Raw genomic sequence first — 26,834 nt, 5'->3', positions numbered from 1 at the left:
TGTCACGGAGGGTGCCGGGGGGGGGGGGGGGGGGGGCTCCTGTCACGGAGGGTGTCGGGGGGGGGGGCTCCTGTCACGGAGGGTGCCGGGGGCCACTGCCTGGGATTTCTCTTCGGGGAAGTTGGGGAAGGAGGAGAGAAAACACCGACGGATCATAGACAGCCAGCGGGGGTCACACACAACCTTTAGGGGCAGATCGGGAGGGAGAGACAGACCCCTCCCCCATCCCCACACTGGACCCGCCTCCCTGCTAAGGTGACATCAGAGCTAATGACACTTACTATAACTCCAAAAAAGCTGGGGGTGTAGTTTGCGGATATTCCACTGGAAGGCGCTGTGTCTGATCAGTCAAAAGAGCGGTGAGAAGATACGCCCCTCTCTGTGACGCAGCCGACAATGGTCAAAATGGCGCCGCTAGGCTGTCTTATACTCGCGATGACGTCACCCGCCGCCCCCTCCGCCAATCAGGAAGCGCGCGTCCCCCCCACCACTTTCCCCCCCCCGCACAGAGCACAAGCTGGCTGTCTCACACTCACAGCCCCGATGTACAGACAGGAGAGGAGTCGGGTTACTCCTCCCTCCAGCCTCTATCCCCTTATCACATGACTGGAGGAGGAAGAGGACGTTTCACATTCACACGGTGACTGTCTGCAGATACAAAAGAGGAGGATGGGGGGAAGACAACCTACCTCACACCTACCCTTTCTACTCCTCCAGCAACTCCCCTCTATTCTTTGGACACCCCCTCTTTTCCTCACCCCCTCTCTTCCTCACCTCCCCCCCCACACCCCCTCTCTTCCCCACCTCCCTCCCAGACACCCCCTCTCTTCCTCACCCCCCAGACACCCCCTCTCTTCCTCACCTCCCTCCCCCCCATTCTTCCTCACCCCCCTCCCAGACACCCCCTCTCTTCCTCACCTCCCCCCAGGCACCCCCTCTCTTCCTTACCTCCCCCTCCCCAGACACCCCCTCTTGCTCAGACACCCCCTCTCTTCCTCACACCCCCTCTCTTCCTCACCTTCACCCAGACACCCCCTCTCTTCCTCAACTCCCCCCCCCCCCCCCCAGACACCCCCTTTTTTCCTTCCCCACACCCACTCTATTCCTCACCCCCCCAGACACCCCCTCTCTTCCTCCCCCCAGACACCCCCTCTCTTCCTCCCCCCAGACACCCCCTCTCTTCCTCACCTCCCCAGACACCCCCTCTCTTCCTCACCTCCCCCCAGACACCCCCTCTCTTCCTCACCTCCCCCCCCAGACACCCCCTCTCTTCCTCACCTCCCCCCCCAGACACCCCCTCTCTTCCTCACCTCCCCCCCAGACACCCCCTCTCTTCCTCACCTCCCCCCCCCAGACACCCCCTCTCTTCCTCACCTCCCCCCCCCAGACACCCCCTCTCTTCCTCACCTCCCCCCCCAGACACCCCCTCTCTTCCTCACCTCCCCCCCCAGACACCCCCTCTCTTCCTCACCTCCCCCCGCAGACACCCCCCTCTCTTCCTCACCTCCCCCCGCAGACACCCCCCTCTCTTCCTCACCTCCCCCCGCAGACACCCCCTCTCTTCCTCACCTCCCCCCGCAGACACCCCCTCTCTTCCTCACCTCCCCCCGCAGACACCCCCTCTCTTCCTCACCTCCCCCCGCAGACACCCCCTCTCTTCCTCACCTCCCCCCGCAGACACCCCTTCTCTTCCTCACCTCCCCCCGCAGACACCCCTTCTCTTCCTCACCTCCCCCCGCAGACACCCCTTCTCTTTTTCCCTCCCCCCCCAGACACCCCCTCTCTTTTTCCCTCCCTAGCCTAATTGCATCCTTTTTGGGAAATCGCTCATCCCAGTGCTGCCGAGACATTGGTCACATGATTGCTGCAGAAAAGATGGTAACCAATTAGACACAGCTACTGATTGGCCAGTTCTGCCTGAATTACAACATGCTACAGCTGGGTGCACATGTGACTGTCGGCTTCTCCAATTGTATTAACGTGTTTTTCATGCATGATCAGGAGTAAGGGGTTTATTGTTTTGGTCATTTGAAAGGTGGTGACTGGCTGTTAGGCAGTTACATGCGTTTTTCAGCCAATCCCATTGATTTCTATTGGGCTGAAAACACTATCCTGCCGCAGGGAAGTGCCTGTACTTCTCTGGGATGACCGCACTGGGCCTCATAGAATAAAATGGAAATCTTCCTGGTGAATGTTGTCCTACATTTGGAAACATGAGACTCATTGCTCCAGTCTGTGACCAGCAACCTACAAGGCTGATAGTAAGCCAAATGAAAGTACTTATAGTAGTTGCATTTTACCCACTTGTGGCAAAATCGCATACCTGTACGTCATTCTGCCACAAGTGGTTGTACCAGGGTGTGCCTCACTTCGGTAAACCTTTTTTAGAGCCGACGGTCAGCTTTCCTGTGATATTAACCGATGCGGCTAAGCAGCCGCTCGATTGTTATCACAAGCAGTGGGAAGGGACGTCCCCCACCCCCACCATCCTACAGCCTCTCTGCCCAGGCCCAAGTGACAAGCCAGTACGTCCGCCCACTCTCCGGAAATCCGAACAAAGCCAGAATTGGCTTTGATGGTGTCTCTGATATAGTAACCCAGAAGTGATGTCACTCCCGGTATATTCAGCAGCCAATAGAGCCGGTTTTAAAAATAATGTCAGTGTTAAAAGCTGCCGATATTTGTGCCTTGAATACTTTGACGTACAAAGGAGGGATTTGGGGTCTTATAGATCCCAGATCCCTCCAAAAAAATACTCAAAAATGCCGCAGTTGATCCTCACTTTACAACTACTTGTTTGGGTGGTCCCTCATTGACATTGACATTTTTGAGTATCTTGTTTCTGTTGTTGAGGGACCCCACCCTAATGGGTGGGGCGGTTTTTTATTTGCGATAAGCGGTAATCCTGGACTATTGACCCCGGTGTTTTTATCAATTATTTAGTCAGATCCCCCCAAAAAAATACCTGAGACGGGACAATTGCTGTCACAGGGATGTTTACATTTCTTGTGACAGCAATTAAAGTGATTTAAAAAAATAAGAAACTTTTTTTTTTTTTAAAGTGCCCAATCCCTCCGCGCCCGCACCCGCCAATGTAAATCGTGTTCAAACCACAAACGTGAGGTATTGCCACGATTGTTCGAGCAAGAGCAATAATTCTAGCAGAATACCTTCTCTGTGACTCTAAACGGGTAACCACAAAAATATTTTTAAAGCGTCACCTATGGAGATGTTTAAGTACTGTAGTTTGTCGCCATTCCATGAGTGTGCGCAATTTCAAATCATGACATGTTGGGTATCTATTTACTCGGTGTAACATCATCTTTTTCATATTATACAAAATAGGGCTAACTTTACTGCTTAGGTTTTTTTTTTTTAATTCATTGAAGTGTATTTATTTTCAAACAATTGCATTTGAAAGACCACTGCGCAAATAGTGTGACATAAAATATTTAAACAACCACCATTTTATTCTCTAGGGTCTCTGCTAAACTATATAATGTTTTTGGGGGTTCCAAGTAATTCAGACTTAAAAAAAATAAAATAAAAATTCAGACTTTACCAAGTGTCAGAAAAAGCCTGGTCTTGAAGTGGTTAAATCCATGTAGTGTTATTTGAATACATAAGTGCTTTTGCAGCCTGAGCAGTGGTGCTGCTTTGTCCCTCTGCATGATGGGTCATCACACAGCTTACCCTGCAGACTCTCTACTTCTCCCTGCCAGAGCTGCTGGGCTAGAGAAGAGGAGAAAAAGGACTCTGCGGGTTCTGGATGACAGTCCCACCTAACACTCAGACAGCAGGAGGGCAAGGATTGGCTGCAGAATATCCTGGGAAGGGAAAGCCCACCCAGGGAGCCACGTAGGGCTGCTGGGAACTATAGGGATTTGTGGGTGATGTAGTCCCCATCTGGAGACGTTAAACTTAGCGACTTGGTGGTACTACAAGTCCCAAAAGAAAGTTGTGCAGGATGGAGGAGAAAGGAGAAGTCTGGGCTGGACCCCGATCACTGTAACGAGCCAATGACTTGGCTATTTAAACATGTGATTGGCTGTGTCTAATCACAACCAATCACATGTAAATATGGAAGTTCCGTTCATCGGTTCCCCTTGCCTCACATTGACAGTGTGTGAGGAGAACCAATCAGCGGCATTTCCTCGCAGGAGAGACCTGTACAGATAATCAGGGCACTGATTATCAGTGCTGCATATCGGTGCCACCTCAGTGCCCATAAGTGTCGCCTCCTGAGCGCACATCATTCTTTTTCTGTCTGTATGTACACTGCACAGTGCCACTTCTCTTGTCCTGTATGCTTGGTGTAATTCTCTATAATGCTCTAATTCTTTCTGGACTCTACAAACATTGGTGTGGCACTAACTGCTTTTCTTATGTTTTTGGATTTCTTTCAGGACCCTCATGGAAGTGGGATTGCTGTGCCATATGAGACCACCTCTGAAGGTAATTGGCATGCTTATCTGAATGGGTCACATGCACTATTTGATATTAAAAACAGAAGATCTACTACATCTTACACAAGTACATAGATTGCGAGCTGTCTGGTATCGGGAAATGGTGGGCCACTTTACAGGGTTGTGAGGTGCCCCTTATGATAGGAATGGATGGGTGCTCATTCCTAGCTACGTAAAAAAAGTGAAGGCAGGCCTTCACCATTCTTGATAGGCCCCAGTAATGTGAAAATGTTTACTAAATTGTATTACTGTCTTTTGTAAAACTAATAAAAATTATGGAAACAGTCCATATTTTTTGTTTTGTTTTGTTATGTTACCTGAGTATAGATCTAGGTTTGTCCCAAGCATGTTTGAAGCCATTTACTGTTGACTGTCTCACTACATCTGCTGGTAGATTATTCCAAGCATCAACTACCTGTTCAGTAAAATGTTAGTTTCTAAGATTCATTTTGAACTTTCCTCCAGCTAGTTTGCGGTCATGTCCCCATTTGCTTGATTTTTTTTTTTTATTGAAAAAACTGCCCTTCTGAACCTTGTTCACCCCCCGTTTAAGGCTGGCTTCATATATGTGAGTGTTTCTCCGCATCCAATTTGCATGAAAGGCGAGTAAGACCGGCTCTTAATGGAGCAGGTTCAGACAGGTCCGGGTTGGCCGGGGAGCGGATTGCAAAAGGGTCCTGTGCGTGTTTGTGTCCAGGTCAGGTGCAAATTCAGGCAAAAATCCGCACCTAAATCGGTGAAAAGGTAGAAACCTGCGGCCACACATATGAGAATCCGGCCTCAATCATGTCTTCCCTTTCCCTTCTTTCCTCCAGACTGTACATATTAAGTTCCTGAAGTCGCTCTCGATATGTCTTCTCCCCCAAACCTTTCACCCGTCTCTAGACTCGTTCTATCTTATCGATGGCTTACAGTCGGCATGTTTATGGATGGTGAGGAGGAGGAGCAGGAGTCACAGACTGCCCAGAATTTAGGATGGAGATGGAGTCTCAGATTGCCAGATGGTCCACAGTGACCTCCTGAGTGCCTTGTGAAGTCTCCTGAGGGTTAGGTGGGGGCATTTCACTGTTTGATTATGACAATGAAGCCTCTTGTACTCACAATAAACCAAACTGATCATCTCTGCTAAAGACCAAATTATTCAGTTGAACTTTCTACCAAGGATTAACTATACCCCCAGAGATTGCAACCCTACTGTCTCCCCTATCTGCAGTAGATATCAGACTGAGATAGGCACCCTTTATCACATGACGTGGAGTTGACCCAAATTGGGCAACGGCAGGGGTCACCTTGTGCCACAGCAAGCAGGTCCAAGCAACAGAATCCATTGATCTTCTGCTTACCTTTAAAGTTCCTCTATGGCTCCTCTTCTATTTAGCAGAGACTATCTTCAAACATGCTGCCTGTAAAGGGTGGGTCACAGGTGGTGAAAGCTGAGTGGCTCACCCATGGGTGGCCTCAACTGAGTCACTCAGCTTGCATAAGTCTGCATCTTTCCTTTACAGCTTCCATAGACAGGGGGAATGGGGGTTTTACCTGGACTAGCACATTGCAACCCTGGATGAGAACTCGCTCATTGCCAATGCTTACTAGCCCACAGCATTGCAGTGAGCAAATGTATCACTGTTATGTAGGCACAATCAGTGACGTTTCCATACAGGGACACTGGAGAAATCAGCAATGACAGGGGAGTTCTCCACTATTCTGTCACCATTCACACACCTGTACACAGCACTTCCTCCCACTCCAAAGAGCTCACCCTCAGGACTCCTGGGGCTTGTAGGATTGTCACATCAATTTCCATAAAAACCAAGAAAAAAATAAACCTATTTGTGTCAAAATACTTTATTAAAAGAGCTTACATAGATACAAAATGTTTTATATAACATAATTATAAAATGACTTCAAGCATTTCAACACGTACACCAAAGATTAAACTGCGAGGAGTTTCCAGAACAAAATACTAAAATATTTAACATCCATACACTAACTTTTTTTATAAAATAAATTCTAAGACCTAAAGCAGGCCATACATTAACCACTTCAGTACCGAGGACTTTCACCCCCTTCTTGCTCAGGCCAATTTTCAGCTATCAGCGCTGTCGCACTGTGAACGACAATTGCGCATTCATGTAACACTGTACCCAAATGAATTTTTTTATAATTTTCTTCACACAAATAGAGATTTCTTTTAGGCTGGGTTCACACTGAAGTGATGCGGGAACGCCGCGAATCCGCGGCGGGTTCCCGCATCGCATGCCTCCCGCCGGCAGTTCACACTGCCCTATGCGGACAGCTGGGAGTGTCAGTGAAACCTTAATGACACCCCCAGATCAGTTCGCATATCGCAGTGCGATCTGCAAACTCGGACAAGAATCGGATCGCATGGTGTGAACACCCATGCGATCCGATTCTGCTGCGGACCAAAAAAAGGGTCCCGTGCGAGTTTGCGGTGGGTGCGTTGCGACTTCAGCCATAATATCTGTATGGCTGAACTCGCATTGCACAGAGATCGGATGTGATTTGCACTGCAGTGCGAATCACATCCGGTTCTCGTAGCCGCTCCAGTGTGAACCCAGCCTTAGTCCAGAGAATCACAAGAGAGATATACACCACCGCTCAAAGGCAGGTCCTGGGAACTCAGAGATAATTGCTGCAGGTGAAGGGATCCGGGTGCGAGCCACAGCATGCAGATAATGTGGATAATGACAGAACTCTGTACGGCCGCACTCCAATGCTAAAACGATGCTTTATTCAAATTATATTTAGGACATAGCAAATGACATCACAGTGAAAGATGCTAACAGATGATGCGTTTCGCACTAAGGCTAGTGCTTACTCATAGCTGGTACCCCATAGCACACTGCATGTGTTCCCATATACTCTCCATAGCACACTCCATGCTTCCCCAATACACACTCCTACACCCCAAAGCACACTCTATGCATCCCCCATACACTCTCCAATACCCCATAGTGCCCCCCATGCATGTCCCATACACTCTCCTATACCCTATAGCGCACTCCATGCATCCCTACACACACTCCTATACCACATAGGGCACTAAGGTTTAATCAAGTACGTAATTCCAGATCTAAGCTACATTACATCATGTAAGTCACTTTTTTTTGCACTGTATATTCTTCCTTCCTTTCTTGTGGGAAACGATGATGCCACATGTTGTACCTAATTTGCAATCTTTGTTCTGTACTTGGAACTTTTCCATTGTATGTTCTTGTTTACCCAATAATACCTTTGTGAAAAAAATTATAATAATATCAACAGGCAGTTGAATACTTACATGGAAATTAAATGCTTACTTAACATACAACACATTAACCTACAACAGGGGACAGGAAAATCCAGACAGATATGAAATTCAATGACATTGCTTTGATTTGGACCATCATTTTAAGATGATGAGGCTCCCCTTAGACCTGGTTCTGTACAAATCTATGCAAATTGACAATTGCTCACCATGTGCCAGGAGCACCGGCAACCACTCCCTTTATGCACGTTGTGGATACAACATGGGCTGTTCCTTCCTCTGACGGGCCCACTGCACCTGAAGAAATGTGCAACCCCAATGACATGGAAGAATTTTTCTTAAGCTTCAACCAAGGTGAACCCGTGCAAAACAAAGCAAAAGGATATTTTTTTGGTGACCCTCCACAAGATGGCCCTGTTTGTGTGCATTTTATATCCATAGGAGGACAATATAATGCAAGACGGGTCATACAAGAATTTTTTCGCCTGGATGTATGAATTTACAGTACATGTAGAGAGGGATAGACTGGTGGGGTTAGGTGGAGTTCTGCAATACAAGCTGGTTGGGATTTTTAGTGCAGCAGAGGAAGGAAGCTGGGAAATCTGGAATTCTGTCAGATCTATAGCTATTTTTTCTGAGAGATGTGCATGCTCTGACAAGATAAACCAAAAAAAAACCCAAAAAACTTTTGGATAAAGTGGTGAGTGTTTGGAACCCGGGTCTGGTTTCTAATGTTCTCTCTGTCCCTGGTGGGCAGATTTACACTGTGTCTTGGTAACCATTTACACCGGGATTGAAAGTGAGGAAAATTCTAAATCACGAGCTGTCACCAGAACAGGAATAGTGACATTTTCCAATGGGAATACTTTTTCTATTGACAACTAATAAGAGGATTTTCCCCTTGCTTTGTAGAGATTTCCTCCTGTTTTGCCTACAGGAAGTGAAAGGAAATCTCCCCAATGAGAAACGCATTGGCAAAAAATAAAATAAAAAAAAAAAAACAAAAAAACAGCAGTTTACCTTTCACGCTATTAAAAAGGGGTGGCCTTTAGATATACCTTATTTTTGTGAGCCTTGAGGATCACAGGAATTACACCGTACTGTTGCCTACAAGGAAGATTGGACCCCCATCCTTTCTTCTACCCAACATGCCCCAGTCCTGTGATAAAGCAATACCAAGGGCATGAACAAAAACATAGGGCTGGAACTCTGTACCCCAATGGACCCCAAGAAATTAATTTTATGGCACTTAAAAAACAAAAAAATTATATATATATATATATTGATAAATTGATCATGATAAATTTATATGATAAATTTGAGACATCCAAAAGCAGTCAAACTTGGGCATTTGGAAACAGCTTAAAAAACAAAAATAAAAACAAAAAAACACTAAACAAGACTAGGAACTGCCTGCAGCCCAGGGTCTTTTTGGATTACCAATGCCTGAATCTGAATGGATGAGGTGGCGTGCCAATACTACCACAGGCGCGAGAGTATTGGGGATCAACCTTATGCTCCAGACCAGGATAGAGATGGTAACCCCCAGAGGTAAACGTGGCCAGAAACCAACCCAGAGTCAGCAAAAGCTGAGCAACCAGAAGAGATGGAACAATAACAATCTCGGGCATGTTGGGTAGAGCAAGGGTTAGACTGGGGGGCTGTTTTGGAAAAGTTGCAGGGTGCCAAGTCAGGGGGCATAAGGGGAAAAAGGTGGTTAATTATGTTAATCATCAGGGGGTCCCTGTCCCCAGGTGAGTAGCCAAGCGGGCCCTTGTCCTCAGGGGAGAAGGAGGGACTCTGTCCCCAGGAGAGAAGGGAGTCCCTGTCCTCGTGGAAGATAGTGTGATATGGGGTGGACTCACCATGACCAAGTTTGCAGGTCCCTCATTTATGGTTGTCTGGGCTCCCTCCAGCAGCACGGATGGGCGATCAGCATATCCCCAGGGAGCACAGCTACAGCTTGACATGTTCTATCTACAGCACACTTTTCAAAAGAACAAAGAGTACACAGAACAGTGGCGTTGCGTCCATAAGGGGTGCAGCCCCGTCTCGCCTGGCACCACTCTTTGACCATAGATAGATTAATGCATTGCATTGTAATCCTGAATTACAGTGGCGGGGTGTTTTTTGCAAGCACCTGATTAGAGCCATAGGCTCTAGTAGATGCCAAAAAAGATGAACAGCGGGCGTCATTCTGTGCGTTCGCTTTTCATTTAGCGTTGTGTTAGCAAAGCAAAGGAATTTGATTTGCTAACACTGAACCGCCTCTTAGCCAATTAGGTGCTCGGGTCTGTTACCTGATTGGTTGAAACATCAGGCGCAACGTCAGGTGCTGTGATTGGATGCCTGAGAAAGGAAGGAAGAAGACATGGAGGAAATTTATGGGTACAGTGGCTGCGATCGTTTTATAGCAGCAGGACTGGCACTGTCACGAGCAGACAGGCAGGAGGACAGAGGAGAGGAGAACTTCGGATGACAGAGGCAAGTAAACTGACCAGGGTGTCAGGGCTCAGCAGCCATGATGAACCGTGATCTGTTTCACGAAGTCGAGGCCAGAACAAGGTATTTCAGGTGATATGGGGGGCGGGGGGCCAAATAACACAGCACAAACACTGTGCTGCATAACATGCTTTAAACTGAAGTTCCACTCAAAAGTGGAACTTCCGCTCAAGGTAAGGCAAGGGCTCCCTCCTTCTTCCCCCACCGCTGGGTCAGTAAGAGAGTGTAGCGTGCTTCACGCATGCACAATAGAGACCAGGCCGTGAAGCCGCATGCTTCACTGTTGGGTTCCCTTACCGGCAATTGCGGCAGCAGCAGCACCCCATAGCTGATGGTAACGTCACCTGCGGCGCCGACATCGCTGGACTCCAGGACAGGTGAGTGTCCTAATATCAAAAGTCAGCAGCTACAGTATTAACACTTTTTAAAGAGCGATTATGACAGCTCCTTATTTGTATTATCCCCCTCCCCACCAGAAGATTACAGAGCTGGGGTGGCATGGAGGATTTCTACTAGAAGAAGAATCAGCACAATGGACACATCTTAAAGTTGTAAACTCTTGTGTTTTTTTCACCTCAATGCATCTTTATTTATTTATTCCCCCCTCCGGTGTTGTGTGTGATCTTCTTTATTTAAAGCAAGCTGTGTTTATTGAAGATGCAATCCAGGTAAGGATAGGAGTATGAAATATGCTCTTTTGTGTTGCACAGATTACAGTTCTGTTTTGGGTCTACATGGAATCTCTCTGATCGCTGGAATCAGGATTATTTAGTGATGTGAAGCACAGGGCCAGCTATAATTTGGTCCACTTTTAAGTGGTAACTCCACTTTTTTGGGGGAAAAAAATAGCAAATAAAGAAAAAAAAAAATACAGCGTGTACTATTGCGATACAAGTCATATTGTACTTGAATGCTATTAAAAACGACCTTTCCTTTTCAATCTGCAGCAGCTGTATTATTCTATAAATGCAAAGCAATATGGTTGCATGGAGTTGTTCTGTACACAGAATGTGTACTGACCTCTCCGCAGAAACATCATTTGCTGCTTGTGTGATTGGCTCACCAACTTTCCCAGAAGTCTGCACTAAGATACAAGTCAGATTTCAGGCATCCCCTACAACAGAAATGTAATTTTTAATGAGATATTTCCAATAGGAACACGTCTAAAGGGATGCAGGCCCAGCAGCTTTCCTCATTAGTGCCCTGCAGCTGCCACAGCTGACTGATAATTATGAAACCACTTCCAGTAGACCCACTCAGTACAGGAACACAGACAAACACACATGGATTTCTTCAGAATGTGAATGGATCATGCAGCTGTGTGCCAAAATCAAGCAGACAGGAGGATATATACAAAGATAATATATATATATATATATACACATACACATACACACACATATAAATATTTTCAGACACCCTAGAGAATAAAATGGCAATCGTTGCAATACTTTGTCATGCCGTATTTGCGCAGCGGTCTTACAAATGCAATTTTGTTTGTAAAAAAAAATGCACATTTTGAATAAAAAAAAAAAAAATAGGACAACAGTAAAGTTAGACCAATTTTTTACATTGTGAAAGATAATGTTACGCAGATTAAATTGATACCCAACTTGCCACGCTTCAAAATTGTGCCGGCTTGTGGAATGGCGACAAATTTTGATATTTAAAAATCTCCATAGGCGAAACTTAGAAATTACTACAGGTTACCAGTTTTGAGTTGGAGGAGGTCTTTTTCTAGACATTGCTCTCGCTCTAACTGTTGTGGCGATACCTCACATGTGTGGTTTTAACACCGTTTACATATGTGGGTGCAACTTGCATATGTGTTTGCCTTTGCACGCGAGTGTGGCCGGACGGGTCACTTAAAAAAATTCCTTCCCTTTAAGACCATTGGATGGAAGAGACATTTGATGTCTCTTCCGTCATCCAAAGGTATGGAGTGGAGTGGAGGCCATCATTCCCTCACTCGACTTCCAGCCTCAGAGGGGAAAGGATCGGATTGTCTCCGCCGCTACCGATGGCTCCTGTAATCGGCGAAGATGACCGAAAACGCGGGGGGATGGGTACTTCTCCCGCCGCTGATAAAAGTGATCTGGTGGTGACCACTTTTATCTGAAAGCGGACCACCTGCCATTTCTAAAAATACTGGGGTTATGGCAGATATTAGCTTAGCTTCCATAACAACGGTATTCAATGTCAAAGTACCGACGTATAACGGCGGCGGGCAGTCCGGAAGTGATTAACTTGTATAAGAGCGGTATGAACAGCGAGCTTTGATGAAGGATTTGTAGAGCTTTCGGCAAGTTTTTTTTAAGCTTTTAAATTGTGGCTTGACAAATCCCAGGTGCCAGGTCACCACGGCGACTAGAAATTGCACCCTGGCACCTGTGATTTTTGTCAGTGACAGGTGCCTTTGCTACAGGGCAGGCTATGGGGTCTTGGCCAGGAAGGTGGAGGCGGGTCAGGCATCACAGGCCCTCTGGACAGAGTGCTGCTTGGCACCACCAACATTAGTGAACATGATTAACGGTGCAGCGATGACGGAGCAGGAAAAGAGTGAAGTCCAGCTGGGGATTCCTGGTGGCCTGTCACCCCCACTTCTGCTGCCACCCCCCCCCCCGGGTATTGCGGGAGGTGGTGGCTCTGCTCAGGAAGACATCAGCCTGGCTCAGGAACATGGGGGATCTGGAGTCGGTGGTTTCCCGGCACCACAGCACCCTACTCCTCTGGCTGGAGGAGAGGCTGAGTGGGGAGAAGGGGAGCTGAGCTGGGGGCAGTTCATAGAAATGCTGGAGAGCCCACAGGCCAGGATGTCCAGCCCGGGCACACACTGCACACAGCAAACTGATTTTTTTATTTTATTTATCACTTGGATGCAGAACTTCTGTTTGATATTTTTTCCTTTTATCTTTGCTATATCATATTCAACATTTTCCCCATAGTAGGCTTGCTGAGTCTGGTAGTCCACCAGACTTTATGGCTTAGTTCAATCGTTATTTTCCTTTTGCAGTAGGGAAGTGGATACAGTCAATTTTAATGTTAGCACCATAATAAAAAAATGTAGAGAAGCGCTAATCCCATATGAAAACCTAGAAAAATATACAGTATATGTACTCTACAGTGAGGGGAAAAAAAGTATTTGATCCCCTGCTGATTTTGTACGTTTGCCCACTAACAAAGAAATGGTCGGTCTATAATTTTAATGGTAGGTTTATTTTAACAGTGAGAGACAAAATAACAAAAATATGCAAAAAAAAAAAAACAAACAAACACATTTCAAAAAAGTTTTTATATATTAATTTGCATTTTAATGAGTGAAATAAGTATTTTATCCCCTATCAATCAGCAAGATTTCTGGCTCCCAGGAGTATTCTATAAGGTAACAAACTGAGATTAGGAGCACTCTCCTAAAGGAAGTGCTCCTAATCTCAGCTTGTTACCTGTATAAAAGACACCTGCCCACAGAAGCAATCAGATTCCAATCTCTCCACCATGGCCAAGACCAAAGAGCTGTCCAAGGATGTCAGGGACAATATTGTAGACCTACACAAGGTTGGAATGGGCTACAAGACCATCGCCAAGCAGCTTGGTCAGGAGGTGACAACAGTTGGTGCGATTTATTTGCAAATGAAGAAAAACAAAATTAACTGTAAATCTCCCTCGGTCTGGGGCTCCATGCAAGATCTCACTTCATGGAGTTTCAATGATCATGAGAACGGTAAGGAATCAGCCCAGAACTGCACGGGAGAATCTTCTCAATGATTTCAAGGCAGCTGGGACCATGGTCACCAAGAAAACAATTGGTATCACACTACACTGTGAAGGACTGAAATCCTGCAGTGCCTGCAAGGTCCCCCTGCTCAAGAAAGCACGTGTACAGGACCGTCTGAAGTTTTCTAATGAACATCTAAATAATTCAGAGGAGAACTGGGTGAAAGTGTTGTGGTCAGATGAGACCAAAATCAAGTTTTTTTACATCAACTCAACTTGCCGTGTTTGGAGGAGGAGGAGGAATGCTGTCTATGATCCCAAGAATACCATCCTCACCATCATGGAGGTGGAAACATTATGCTTGGCGGTGTTTTTCTGCTAAGGGGAAAAGACAACTTCACCGAATCAAAGGGATGACGGAAGGGGCCATGTACTGTCAAATCTTGGGTGAGAACCTCAGCCAGGGCATTGAAAATGGGGCGTGGATGGGTCTTCCAGCATAATGATGACCACAACACATGGCCAAGGAAACAAAGGAGTGGCTCAAGAAGCACATTAAGGTCCTGGAGTAGCCTAGCCATTCTCCAGACCTTAATCCCATAGAAAATATATGGAGGGAGATGAAGGTACAAGTTATTTAATGGCAGCCTTGAAACCTTATTGACTTGGAGAGGATCTGCAAAGAGGAGTGGGACAAAATGCCTTCTGAGATGTGTGCAAACCTGATGGCCAACTACAAGAAACGTCTGACCTCTGTGGTTGCAAAGTCATGTTTTGCAAAGGGGTCAAATGCTTATTTCATTAAATGTAAATCCATTTCTAACTTTGTTTTGAAAAACGCATTGCCGTCGTCCTTGCTGTGCTTTTTGGGCGCTAGCGGTGCGCTTTTAACCCCTGCTAGCGGCCAAATAAAGGGTTCAAAGCGCTGCTGCCACGGCGCTTCCCATTGATTTCAATGCTAAAATATTTCCATTTATCGGTTATATCTATCAAAATCCATAGGTCATTTTTGGCTTTTAACTCTATGAGGGATGGGGGGGGGTTGTGCTAGAAGTGATTTGGGCTGGAAGGAGGGATTGGAGTGGGATGCGAGTTGGGAGGCAGGATTGGGGGACATAACTGTAGTGTATACTACCACTTTGAATTTTTGAATTGGATATACTGATGACAAGTGACTCGCTGCTGCAGGCACCTTATAGCTTATCCGTATCTAAATGTGATTGGTGGGGCTGCACTGCTGTAGTGATTGTCAAATTAATTTATGCAAGAAAGCTAACTTAACATTGGTGTGCAAGGATGTAAATAATGGTAATTCAAATAATGTGACATTGAGCAAATAAATATCTAAAAACGTGAGAACTCATAATACAATCCATACCACTTTAGGTGATGATTACAGTGCAATAAATATTTGAAAAAGAAGATGCAAATAAATATATAAAATATGTAGGCATTCATCTGCCAATATTCAATGATTGCTATGAAGATGGCAGAATATTAATTATGATTTATAGACTGTGATATTGGGGTGTTTAGCTCAAGTGGATAGATGCATTTAGGTGCAGTAAGTCCACATCAGACAGGCATTTATAGTTAAGGGCCTGGTAGACCATGTTTATTGAAGGGAAAAACAAAACAAAGGTCCATCCAGGAATCCCACGCAGGGGTCCAAGCTTCAATTAAATACACAAAATCAAAATCTCTTGTACTATGTCTGCAGTCTCTGATCATCTCCTGTACTGTATCGGCAGTCTCTGATCATCTCCTGTATCTTGTCTGCAGTCTCTGACCATCTCCTGTACTGTCTGCAGTCTCTGACCATCTCCTGTACTGTCTGCAGTCTCTGACCATCTCCTGTACTGTCTGCAGTCTCTGACCATCTCCTGTACTGTCTGCAGTCTCTGACCATCTCCTGTACTATGTCTGCAGTCTCTGACCATCTCCTGTACTATGTCTGCAGTCTCTGACCATCTCCTGTACTATGTCTGCAGTCTCTGACCATCTCCTGTACTATGTCTGCAGTCTCTGACCATCTCCTGTACTATGTCTGCAGTCTCTGACCATCTCCTGTATCATGTCTGCAGTCTCTGACCATCTCCTGTATCATGTCTGCAGTCTCTGACCATCTCCTGTATCATGTCTGCAGTCTCTGACCATCTCCTGTATCATGTCTGCAGTCTCTGACCATCTCCTGTATCATGTCTGCAGTCTCTGACCATCTCCTGTATCATATCTGCTGTCTCTGCCCATCTACCGCACTTTGTCTGCAGTCTCTGACCATTTCCTGTATCATGTATGCAGTCTCTGACCATCTTCTGTACCATGTCTACACACTCTCTGACCATCTCCTGTATCAGATTGGCAGTCTCTGCCCATCTCCTGTATCAGATTGGCAGTCTCTGCCCATCTCCTGTACTTTGTCTGCAGTCTCTGACAAGCTCCTGTACCATGTCTACACACTCTCTGACCATCTCCTGTATCATGTATGCAGTTTCTTAACATCTTGTGTACTTTGTCTACAGTCTCTGACCATCTCCTGTACCACTTCCGCACACTCTCTGACCATCTCCTGTACTATGTCTGCAGTCTCTGATCATCTCCTGTACTGTCTGCAGTCTCTGACCATCTCCTGTACTGTGTTTGCAGTCTCTGACCATCTCCTGTATCTTGTCTGCAGTCTCTGACCATCTCCTGTATCATGTCTGCAGTCTCTGACCATCTCCTATAGTATGTCTGCTGTCTCTGATCATCTCCTGTATCATGTATGCAGTCTCTGACCATCTCCTGTACCATGTCTACACATTCTCTGACCATCTCCTGTATCATGTATACAGTTTCTTAACATCTTGTGTACTTTGTCTACAGTCTCTGACCATCTCCTGTACCACTTCCGCACACTCTCTGACCATCTCCTGTACTATGTCTGCAGTCTCTGATCATCTCCTGTACTATGTCTGCAGTCTCTGATCATCTCCTGTACTATGTCTGCAGTCTCTGATCATCTCCTGTACTATGTCTGCAGTCTCTGATCATCTCCTGTACTATGTCGGCAGTCTCTGATCATCACTTGTACTGTCTGCAGTCTCTGACCATCTCCTGTACTGTGTCTGCAGTCTCTGACCATCTCCTGTATCATGTCTGTAGTCTCTGACCATCTCCTATAGTATGTCTGCAGTCTCTGACCATCTCCTGTGTCATGTCTGCAGTCTCTGACCATCTCCTGTGTCATGTCTGCAGTCTCTGACCATCTCCTGTGTCATGTCTGCAGTCTCTGACCATCTCCTGTATCATGTCTGCAGTCTCTGACCATCTCCTGTATCATATCTGCTGTCTCTGCCCATCTACCGTACTTTGTCTGCAGTCTCTGACCATCTCCTGTATCATGTATGCAGTCTCTGACCATCTCCTGTACGATGTCTACACACTCTCTGACCATCTCCTGTATCATATCGGCAGTCTCTGACCATCTCCTGTACCACTTCCGCACACTCTCTGACCATCTCCTGTACTATGTCTGCAGTCTCTGACCATCTCCTGTACAACGTCCGCACACTCTCTGACCATCTACTGTATCATGTATGCAGTTTCTTAACATCTGTACTACAGTGCCTTGCAAAAGTATTCGACCCCCTTGAACTTTTCAACCTTTTGCCACATTTCAGGCTTCAAACATAAAGATATAAAATTTTTATTTTTTGTGAAGAATCACCAACAAGTGGGACACAATTGTGAAGTGGAACGAAATCTATTGGATTTTTGAAACTTTTTTTAACTAATAAAAAAATGAAAAGTGGGGCGTGCAAAATTATTCAGCCCCCTTTGTAGAGCCACCTTTTGCTGCGATTACAGCTGCAAGTCGCTTGGGGTATGTCTCTATCAGTTTTGCACATCGAGAGACTGAAATTCTTGCCCATTCTTCCTTGCAAAACAGCCCAAGCTCAGTGAGGTTGGATGGAGAGCATTTGTGAACAGCAGTTTTCAGCTCTTTCCACAGATTCTCGATTGGATTCAGGTCTGAACTTTGACTTGGCCATTTTAACACCTGGATACGTTTATTTGTGAACCATTCCTTTGTAGATTTTGCTGTATGTTTGGGATCATTGTCTTGTTGGAAGATAAATCTCCGTCCCAATTTCAGGTCTTTTGCAGACTCCAACAGGTTTTCATCCAGAATGGTCCTGTATTTGGCTGCATCCATCTTCCCCTCAATTTTAACCATCTTCCCTGTCCCTGCTGAAGAAAAGCAGGCCCAAACCATGATGCTGCCACCACCATGTTTGACAGTGGGGATGGTGTGTTGAGGGTGATGAGCTGTGTTGCTTTTACGCCAAACATATCGTTTTGCATTGTGGGCAAAAAGTTGGATTTTTGTTTCATCTGACCAGAGCACCTTCTTCCACATGTTTGGTGTGTCTCCCAGGTGGCTTGTGGCAAACTTTAGACGAGACTTTTTATGGATATCTTTGAGAAATGGCTTTCTTCTTGCCACTCTTCCATAAAGGCCAGATTTGTGCAGTGTACGACTGATTGTTGTCCTATGGACAGACTCTCCCACCTCAGCTGTAGTTCTCTGCAGTTCATCCAGAGTGATCATGGGCCTCTTGGCTGCATCTCTGATCAGTCTTCTCCTTGTCTGAGCTGAAAGTTTAGAGGGACGGCCAGGTCTTGGTAGATTTGCAGTGGTCTGATACTCCTTCCATTTCAAAATGATCGCTTGCACAGTGCTCCTTGGGATGTTTAAAGCTTGGGAAATTTTTTTGTATCCAAATACAAATTTCTCCACAACAGTATTACGGACCTGCCTGGTGTCTTCCTTGGTCTTCATGATGCTCTCTGCGCTTTCAACAGAACCCTGAGACTATCACAGAGCAGGTGCATTTATACAGAGACTTGATTACACACAGGTGGATTCTATTTATTTATCACCATCAGTCATTTAGGACAACATTGGATCATTCAGAGCTCCTCGCTGAACTTCTGGAGTGAGTTTGCTGCACTGAAAGTAAAGGGGCCGAATAATTTTGCACGCACCACTTTTCAGTTTTTTATTTGCTGATTGAGACATACCCCAAGCGACTTGCAGCTGTAATCGCAGCAAAAGGTGGCTCTACAAAGTATTAATGCAAGGGGGCCGAATAATTTTGCACGCCCCACTTTTAATTTTTTTATTAGTTAAAAAAGTTTCAAAAATCCAACAGATTTCGTTCCACTTCACAATTGTGTCCCACTTGTTGGTGATTCTTCACGAAAAATTAAAATTTTATATCTTTATGTTTGAAGCCTGAAATGTGGCAAAAGGTTGAAAAGTTCAAGGGGGCCGAATAGTTTCGCAAGGCACTAGCTGCAGTTTCTTACCATCTCTTTGTCTACAGTCTCTGACCATCTCCTGTACCATGTCCTCACATGCTCTGACCATCTCCTGTATCATATCTGCAGTCTCTGACCATCTCCTGTACTATGTCTGCAGTCTCAGACCATCTTTTGTACCATTTCAGCACACTCTCTGACCATCAAAATATTGTCTTTTTTTCAAAATTGTCGCTCTTTTTTAGGTTTATTGTACAAAAAATAAAAACCGCAGAGGTGATCAAATACCACTAAAAGAAAGCTCTATGTGTGGTAAAAAAAGGACTTTAAGTTTTTTTTGGGTACAGCATCGCACAACCACTTAGAACCCCAAACAATATAATTTTTTTTCTAACACCCTAGAGAATAAAATGGCGGTCATTTCAATATTTTCTGTCACGCAGTATGTGCGCAGCGGTCTTACAAGCGCACTTTTTTTGAAAAAAAATACAATTTTATGAATTAAAAAATAAGGCGACAGTAAAGTTAGCCCAAATGTTTTTTTTTTTTTTTTTATATTGTGAAAGATAACGTTAGACCGAGAAAATTGATACCCAACATGTCATGCTTCAAAATTGCGCCCGCTCGTGGAACGGCGACAAACTTTTACCCCTAAAAAAAATCTCTATAGGCGATGTTTAAAATATTCTACAGGTTGCATATTTTGAGTTACAGAGGAGGTCTAAGCTAGAATTATTGCTCTCGCTCTACCAATCGCAGCGATAACACACATGTGTGGTTTGAACACTGTTTTCATATGTGGGCACTGCTCACGTATGCGTTCACTTCTGCACATGAGCTCGGCGGGACAGGGTGTGTTTCAAAAAATATATATATTGATTTTTCTTATTTATTTTACCTTTTTTATTTTTAAACTGTTCTTTAAAAAAAAAATGTTATCACCTTTTTTCCTATTACAAGGAATGTAATCATCTAATTCATGTATGTGTTAACCCAAAAATCTCAATTTTTTTTCTTAAACTAGATAACAGGGCCATTTCCTAGTGGATGTGTATTGATTTTTACTATAAAATAAGGATATTGTTTAGCGTTGCAAAAAAAATAAAAAATCCGACCTCCTACTCCCCTTATAGTCGGCCAATACCTCTCCTTCTTTGTAAGATGTTAAATAAATGACATCAAACTCTGGATTAAAAAAAATGTGTTTTGCCATTTCATTTTTTTTTCTTATTTTCTCCAGACCAGACTACAGACTACTAATGTAGCTACAAACTCAAAATATAAAGTGACCTGCCTTGCATGCGCAGAAGCGAATGAAAATGTAAGTCGAATGTAAATATCTCTTGTAATAAGAAAAAAGCATGACAGGACCTCTTATATATGAGATCTGGGGTCAAAAAGGCCTCAGATCTCATAATTACACTAAAATGCAATAAAAAAAATGAAATTAATAAAAAAAAAAAATATATATTGCTTTAAGAGCTATGGGCGGAAGTGACGTTTTGACGTCGCTTCTGCCCAGCAATGGTATGGAGATGGGTGGGGGCCATCTTCCCCTCACTCGTTTCCATGCCAAGCCAAAAGGAGGACTCGTTCGTCTCCACCGCTACCGACGGCTCTGGTAAGTGGCAGAGACCACCGGAGAGCGGCGAATCCGCCCACAGAGACCACTATTATCGGAAACCGGGCCGCTCACTGAAGAAGATAGGGGTTTTTGGCAGCTATCTGCTACTATAACAACGATATCCCTCTTCAAAATGCCGACGTATATCGGCGTGAGCCGGTCCGGAGGTGGTTGAGCAGCGCCATCACATATTACATATTCATAACATTTCTGTTGTTGATGTGAGAACACATAGGTAATAGCAGCAACTCTCTGTTCACTTTCCTCTTTTACGTTTACATTTTATTTTATTATATTATATTCGTTTGTTTTTGTTGATAAATACAGATATATCACGTACCATTAGGTGGCAGCGCGCAACTTGCATATATGTTTATTTTACTGTTATATTTTGAGTTTGTGGCTATATTTTGTACTCTTCTCCTCCATGGATGATTAACTGTCATTGTCATTCTGTCTGCTTCTTGGATGGTACAGCCCTGAGAAATTGGCACTTCTCTGATCTGTCCCAGAAGTACTTCAAAAAGAAGGTGAAGGAGACCGAGGATATCGAACCCCCCCAGACAGCTACACTTACTGAGTGAGCGCTATCAACCCATCACCCATGGAGGTAAGTACAGTGGGGAGGGTGCTGGGTGTTCAATTTATAATTTGAATTTGTGACCACATTTTGTAGTCTGGTCTGGAGTGCTCACTTGAGACCCACTGGCACTTTCAGAATGAAATTTAAAATGTAAACCAATGCCCTATACTCTCATCTCGCCTGCCCTCCTTCCACCCCCTGCACTTGCCCCAAGGGTGATTAGCTGTCATTGCCCACACAGCCAGTGAAACTGATTAGAAGAGGTCTCTCTCCAATCTCCCCCCTAATTCTCCTCTCAGCCCCCCTCCTTCCCCCCCCTCTCTCACTCCCTCGCTCAGCCAGACCTCTCCCCTCCTCCGCCCTCTCTATCCCCATCCCCGTCTCTCTGTTCCCCCCCTCCCTCTGTTCCCCCCCTCCCTGTCTCTATCTCCCCCTCCCTGTCTCTATCTCCCCCTCCCTGTCTCTATCTCCCTCTCTCTCTCTCTCTCTCTCTCTCTGTCTCTCTCTCTGTCTCTCTCTCTGTCTCTCTCTCTGTCTCTCTCTCTGTCTCTCTCTCTGTCTCTCTCTCTGTCTCTCTCTCTGTCTCTCTCTCTCTGTCTGTCTCTCTCTGTCTCTTCCCCTCTCTCTGTCTCTTCCCCTCTCTCTGTCTCTTCCCCTCTCTCTGTCTCTTCCCCTCTCTCTGTCTCTTCCCCTCTCTCTGTCTCTTCCCCTCTCTCTCTGCCCCCTCCTCTCTCTGTTCCCCCCCCTCTATCTCTCTCTGTTCCCCCCCCTCTATCTCTCTCTGTTCCCCCCCCTCTATCTCTCTCTGTTCCCCCCCCTCTATCTCTCTCTGTTCCCCCCCCTCTATCTCTCTCTGTTCCCCCCCCCTCTACCTCTCTCTCTGTCCCCCCCCCTCTATCTCTCTCTGTTCCCCCCCCTCTACCTCTCTCTCTGTCCCCCCTCTCTCTGCCCCCCCCTCTCTCACACACACACACACACACACACAGAGAAAACTTCAAATTCTATGAGGCTGCTGAAGTAGTCTTGGTTGTCTTCGATGAGAGTAATCGTGTACTCCAGCACCTCCTGCACCCTTTCATTTGGGTATCCTTGTACACCAGTGATGGTGACAGTCTTGTCTGGTGAGAGCACCCATTCATCAGCTTTGACACAGCAGATGGCCTGCAGTGATGGAGGGATAGAGCAGTAATAGTACTCTGTCAGGCAGAGTTTAACGACTGCTTTTGCACATCCCATCAGCATATGGTTCTCCTTCACTGTCTGTGCAGTGAACTCTGCACTGGCCATCCGCTTCATGAGATGCTCCAAGAAAAAGTTGGTTGTTGGAGCAATTAGCCGGTACCGGAGTTCCCTCATGATCATTGCCTCCATAGTCCACATAGTAGTGTTGGTGTAATACGTGCGAAAATTCTGAATCAACTGGTGCACTTCTTTGGTATATGTTTCTGATATTTTCAAGGCAAGTACCATTTGAGGTGACGGCCATGATGTTGTAGGTGGACCGCTTCACCGTGAGGTTAAGTAGCTCAGGGAGTGCTCTGAGTGTGATTTGATCAGTCTGAGTAGCATCTTCCTTCGGTCTTCTTCATCCAGTTCTGTATGACTAAGACAGTTGTCAGGTAGGAAGTAGTGTTCAATGCTACTATTGTAGGCATAGCTTTCATTTCCATAGTCCATAAGGTACTGCAGGTCTCTTCTCAGACTATGGAGGTTATATGGTTCCACACATGGGTTCATTGAGCAGATAGGTGACCCTTGTCCGAGCACGCTACCCGGCCAGGAAAGGGGGGGACGAGCAAGCGCCCCCCCCCTCCTGAGCCGTACCAGGCCGTGTGCCCTCAAAATGGGGGGTGCCTTGTTGATGAGGACAAGGGCCTCTTCCCGACAACCCTGGCCGTTGGTTGTCGGGGTCTGCGGGCAGGGGGCTTATCCGAATCCGGGAGCCCCTTTTAATAAGGGGGCCCCCAGATACCGCCCCCCCCCCCACCCTATGTGAATGAGTATGGGGTAAAATGTACCCCTACCCATTAACCTGTAAAATAAAGTAAAAAAATACACAACACACAAGATAAAATAGTTTATTGCACAGCTCCGGGGGTCTGCCGTCTTCGGGGGTCTTCTCGCCGGACTCCTCCGCTATCTTCTTCTAGCTCTTTTACTAGCGGAGGAGCCCGGCTTTCTTCCTCGATGCCCACCTCTTCTTCCGACTTCGGGGGTCTTGTCCCCCACTTCAGTTCTTCTGCTGGGCTTCTTATCGCTCTTTTACAGGCGGTACGGCTCTGGGGGGGGGGGGGGGGGGGCGGTCGCTCGTCCCCCCCTTTCCTGGCCGGCCGGGTAGCATGCTCAGACAAGGATCTGATGTGGACCTGGGGGGGGGCCCCACGCCGATTTTTTTTTCAGCGCTGGGGTTCCCCTTTAAGTCCATACCAGGTGGCGGGGTCAGCGACGTCTCCTTCGCGGGCCCCGCCTACCTGGAGACACGCTCGAAATGAGCGGACTTTCCTCCGCGTGTGTGGGCGAGACTGTTCATTTCAAAAGTAGGGCGGATAGTACGGCGGACTTAGTACGCCGTATTAGTCCGCTGAAAAAGTGCCGTGTGTGGGCAAGTAGCCCGTTCGGAAAGTCGGACAGACAGTCTGGCGGGAAGTCAGCCAGACTAAGTCCGTCGGATAGTCGGCTACGTGTGTACGCGGCATTAGAAGCCAGAGGACTTTTTATTAGAAACATTTAAACCCATTTAAACATTGAACCTGTTGCCCAGATCATGTACTGAGAAATATTTACATAATTTGAACAAGCAGTAAAATTCCAATAAAAATAAGTCCACCTTTATCTCTGTATCTATAGACATTGTGGATTGCATTGTAATTCATTTTCTGAACAGAAGCAGTGAAATCTCAGCTGTTTTTCTATGGAGGTCAGAATCTTGGCAGCCTGCCAGTCTTCCCATGTAAACAACCTGCAGATATTTCTACCATATTAGGCGCTTGCTGACCAGGTAGGGTTGCCACCTTTTCTTCAAGCCAAACCCAAACACTTTAGCGGCACAATTTTTTTGTGTGGAGTATACACTATAGGAATATAAAAGACTTAGGACACCTTTGAGTGCCTCAAGGAGAGTAGAAATGCAGCGAGCTAGGTGCGCCATGGTGAACAGTGAGTGTTTGCCAAATTACATTGGGAGGGGCTGAAAGGGACATTGTTAAATAAAACGCATTCTTGTACCCATAAATTATGATTAAATTAATAAATAAAATGTAATTTTTAAAAATATGAATTAGCCTTAAAAGCGGACAGTGTCAGGAGAGCAGTGGACTGTGTCAGGAGGGCAGTGGACTGTGTCAGGAGGGCAGTGGACTGTGTCAGGAGGGCAGTGGACTGTGTCAGGAGGGCAGTGGACTGTGTCAGGAGGGCAGTGGACTGTGTCAGGAGGGCAGTGGACTGTGTCAGGAGGGCAGTGGACTGTGTCAGGAGGGCAGTGGACTGTGTCAGGAGGGCAGTGGACTGTGTCAGGAGGGCAGTGGACTGTGTCAGGAGGGCAGTGGACTGTGTCAGGAGGGCAGTGGCCGGTGTCAGGAGGGCAGTGGCCGGTGTCAGGAGGGCAGTGGCCGGTGTCAGGAGGGCAGTGGCCGGTGTCAGGAGGGCAGTGGCCGGTGTCAGGAGGGCAGTGGCCGGTGTCAGGAGGGCAGTGGCCGGTGTCAGGAGGGCAGTGGCCGGTGTCAGGAGGGCAGTGGCCGGTGTCAGGAGGGCAGTGGCCGGTGTCAGGAGGGCAGTGGCCGGTGTCAGGAGGGCAGTGGCCGGTGTCAGGAGGGCAGTGGCCGGTGTCAGCAGGGCAGTGGCCGTTGTCAGCAGGGCAGTGGCCGTTGTCAGCAGGGCAGTGGCCGGTGTCAGTATTTTTTTTTTTTTTTTACAAATTTATTTCTTTTTACCTTTTTTTTAACAGTCTTGTTGGGGGCGCTTTGGTGAAATATCAGGAGACTAAACAGACCCCTGATAGCTCACTTTTCAAACAGAGAAAGGGACTGAAGGTAGATTCTCCAGTTCCTTTCTCTGAACCATAATAAATATAGTCAATTTGAACAAATTGACTTTTTCTGATTCCCTCAATCTCTGTGATTGGTCCCCTGCAGCTTCAGTGAAAGTTGTGACAGGCTGTGGTCACACTCCTTCATCTTCATTGTACCATACAGGGTTAATGTTCCTGTATGGTGTGCAGTGATGCTGAGGCTTTGGGAGGAGGAGGAGAGCAGTGCAGCAGGAACATGGAAACATAGAAGTAAAAGTGGTCATTTCCCCCTTTCCTGGAGATGGGCTGTATAGTACTCTGTATGTCTCTTGCTGATTATGCTCATGACAATGTCAGGAATATACTGGGACTTTTCAGGTTCTACACAGAAGTATTCCACATTATCAAAAATAATCATTTGAAATAAGATATAGTGTGTGTGTGTGGAATACATCCACGTGGAGCCTGAAAAGTCCCAATATATTCCTGACATGGCCAAGATCTTTACTTTCTCGTTCAGTAAAGCTGCACTGCAAGATGCAGAACAGGATTACAGCACAGGATCACACAGTTTGGAGGGCAAAACAGGTTGGGACTCACGGGAGGAGAATATGCAGTCCTCTGTTCTCTTCAGTCTACCCCAGGGTCAGTGGCGGCTGGTGAAGTTTTTGGATAGGGGGGCGCCAGACCCCGCCCATCATGACCCCGCCCACCATTTTGGCCCCTCCCACTTCTCATAAAACACGCCCCTTATGTAATCGGAAAAAAAAATTGACGTGGGTTCCCCCTCCCAGAGCATACCAGGCCCTTAGGTCTGGTGTGGATTCCAAGGGGAACCCCCTACGCCGAAAAAACAGCGTGGGGGTCCCCCCCAGATCCACACCAGACCCTTATCCGAGCATGCTACGGCCAGGAAAATGGGTGGGGACGAGCGGGCGCCCCCCCCCCCTCCTGAGCCGTACCAGGCCGCGTGCCCTCAACATGGGGGGGTGCCTTGGGGGAGGGGGGGCGTGCGGCCCCCCCACCCCAAAGCACCTTGTCCCCATGTTGATGAGGACAAGGGCCTCTTCCCGACAACCCTGGCCGTTGGTTGTCGGGGTCTGCGGGCGGGGGGCTTATCGGAATCCGGGAGCCCCCTTTAATAAGGGGGCCCCGGATACCGGCCCCCCACCCTATGTGAATGAGTATGGGGTACAATGTACCCCTACCCATTCACCTGTGAAAAAAAGTACAAAAAAAAACACAACACAGGGTTAAAATATTTTATTGCACAGCTCCGGGGGTCTTCCATCTTCGGAGGTCTTCTCGCCGGACTCCTCCGCTATCTTCTTGTAGCTCTTTTGCTAGCGGAGGAGTCCGGCTTT

The 26,834-nt window shown here is 46.5% G+C and overlaps 1 long non-coding RNA gene across 1 annotated transcript in view; it reads left to right on the top strand.

Annotated features, from left to right (window-relative positions):
- Positions 1-366: 366 nt before the first annotated feature.
- LOC143930473 (uncharacterized) overlaps positions 367-26,834 on the top strand; it is a 39,318-nt gene continuing 12,850 nt past the window's right edge. Inside the window, exons 1-4 of the long non-coding RNA XR_013262778.1 lie at positions 367-640; positions 4,407-4,455; positions 20,498-20,578; positions 21,359-21,491. This is a non-coding gene — a long non-coding RNA (uncharacterized LOC143930473). The remainder of the gene's footprint in view (positions 641-4,406; positions 4,456-20,497; positions 20,579-21,358; positions 21,492-26,834) is intronic.

This window comes from Lithobates pipiens, unplaced genomic scaffold (genome assembly GCF_037356315.1).
Source record: "Lithobates pipiens isolate NorthernLeopardFrog02 unplaced genomic scaffold, aLitPip1_a1.2 Scaffold_10, whole genome shotgun sequence".
Taxonomy (NCBI): domain Eukaryota; kingdom Metazoa; phylum Chordata; class Amphibia; order Anura; family Ranidae; genus Lithobates; species Lithobates pipiens.
This window is presented reverse-complemented; position numbering and strand designations above follow the sequence as displayed.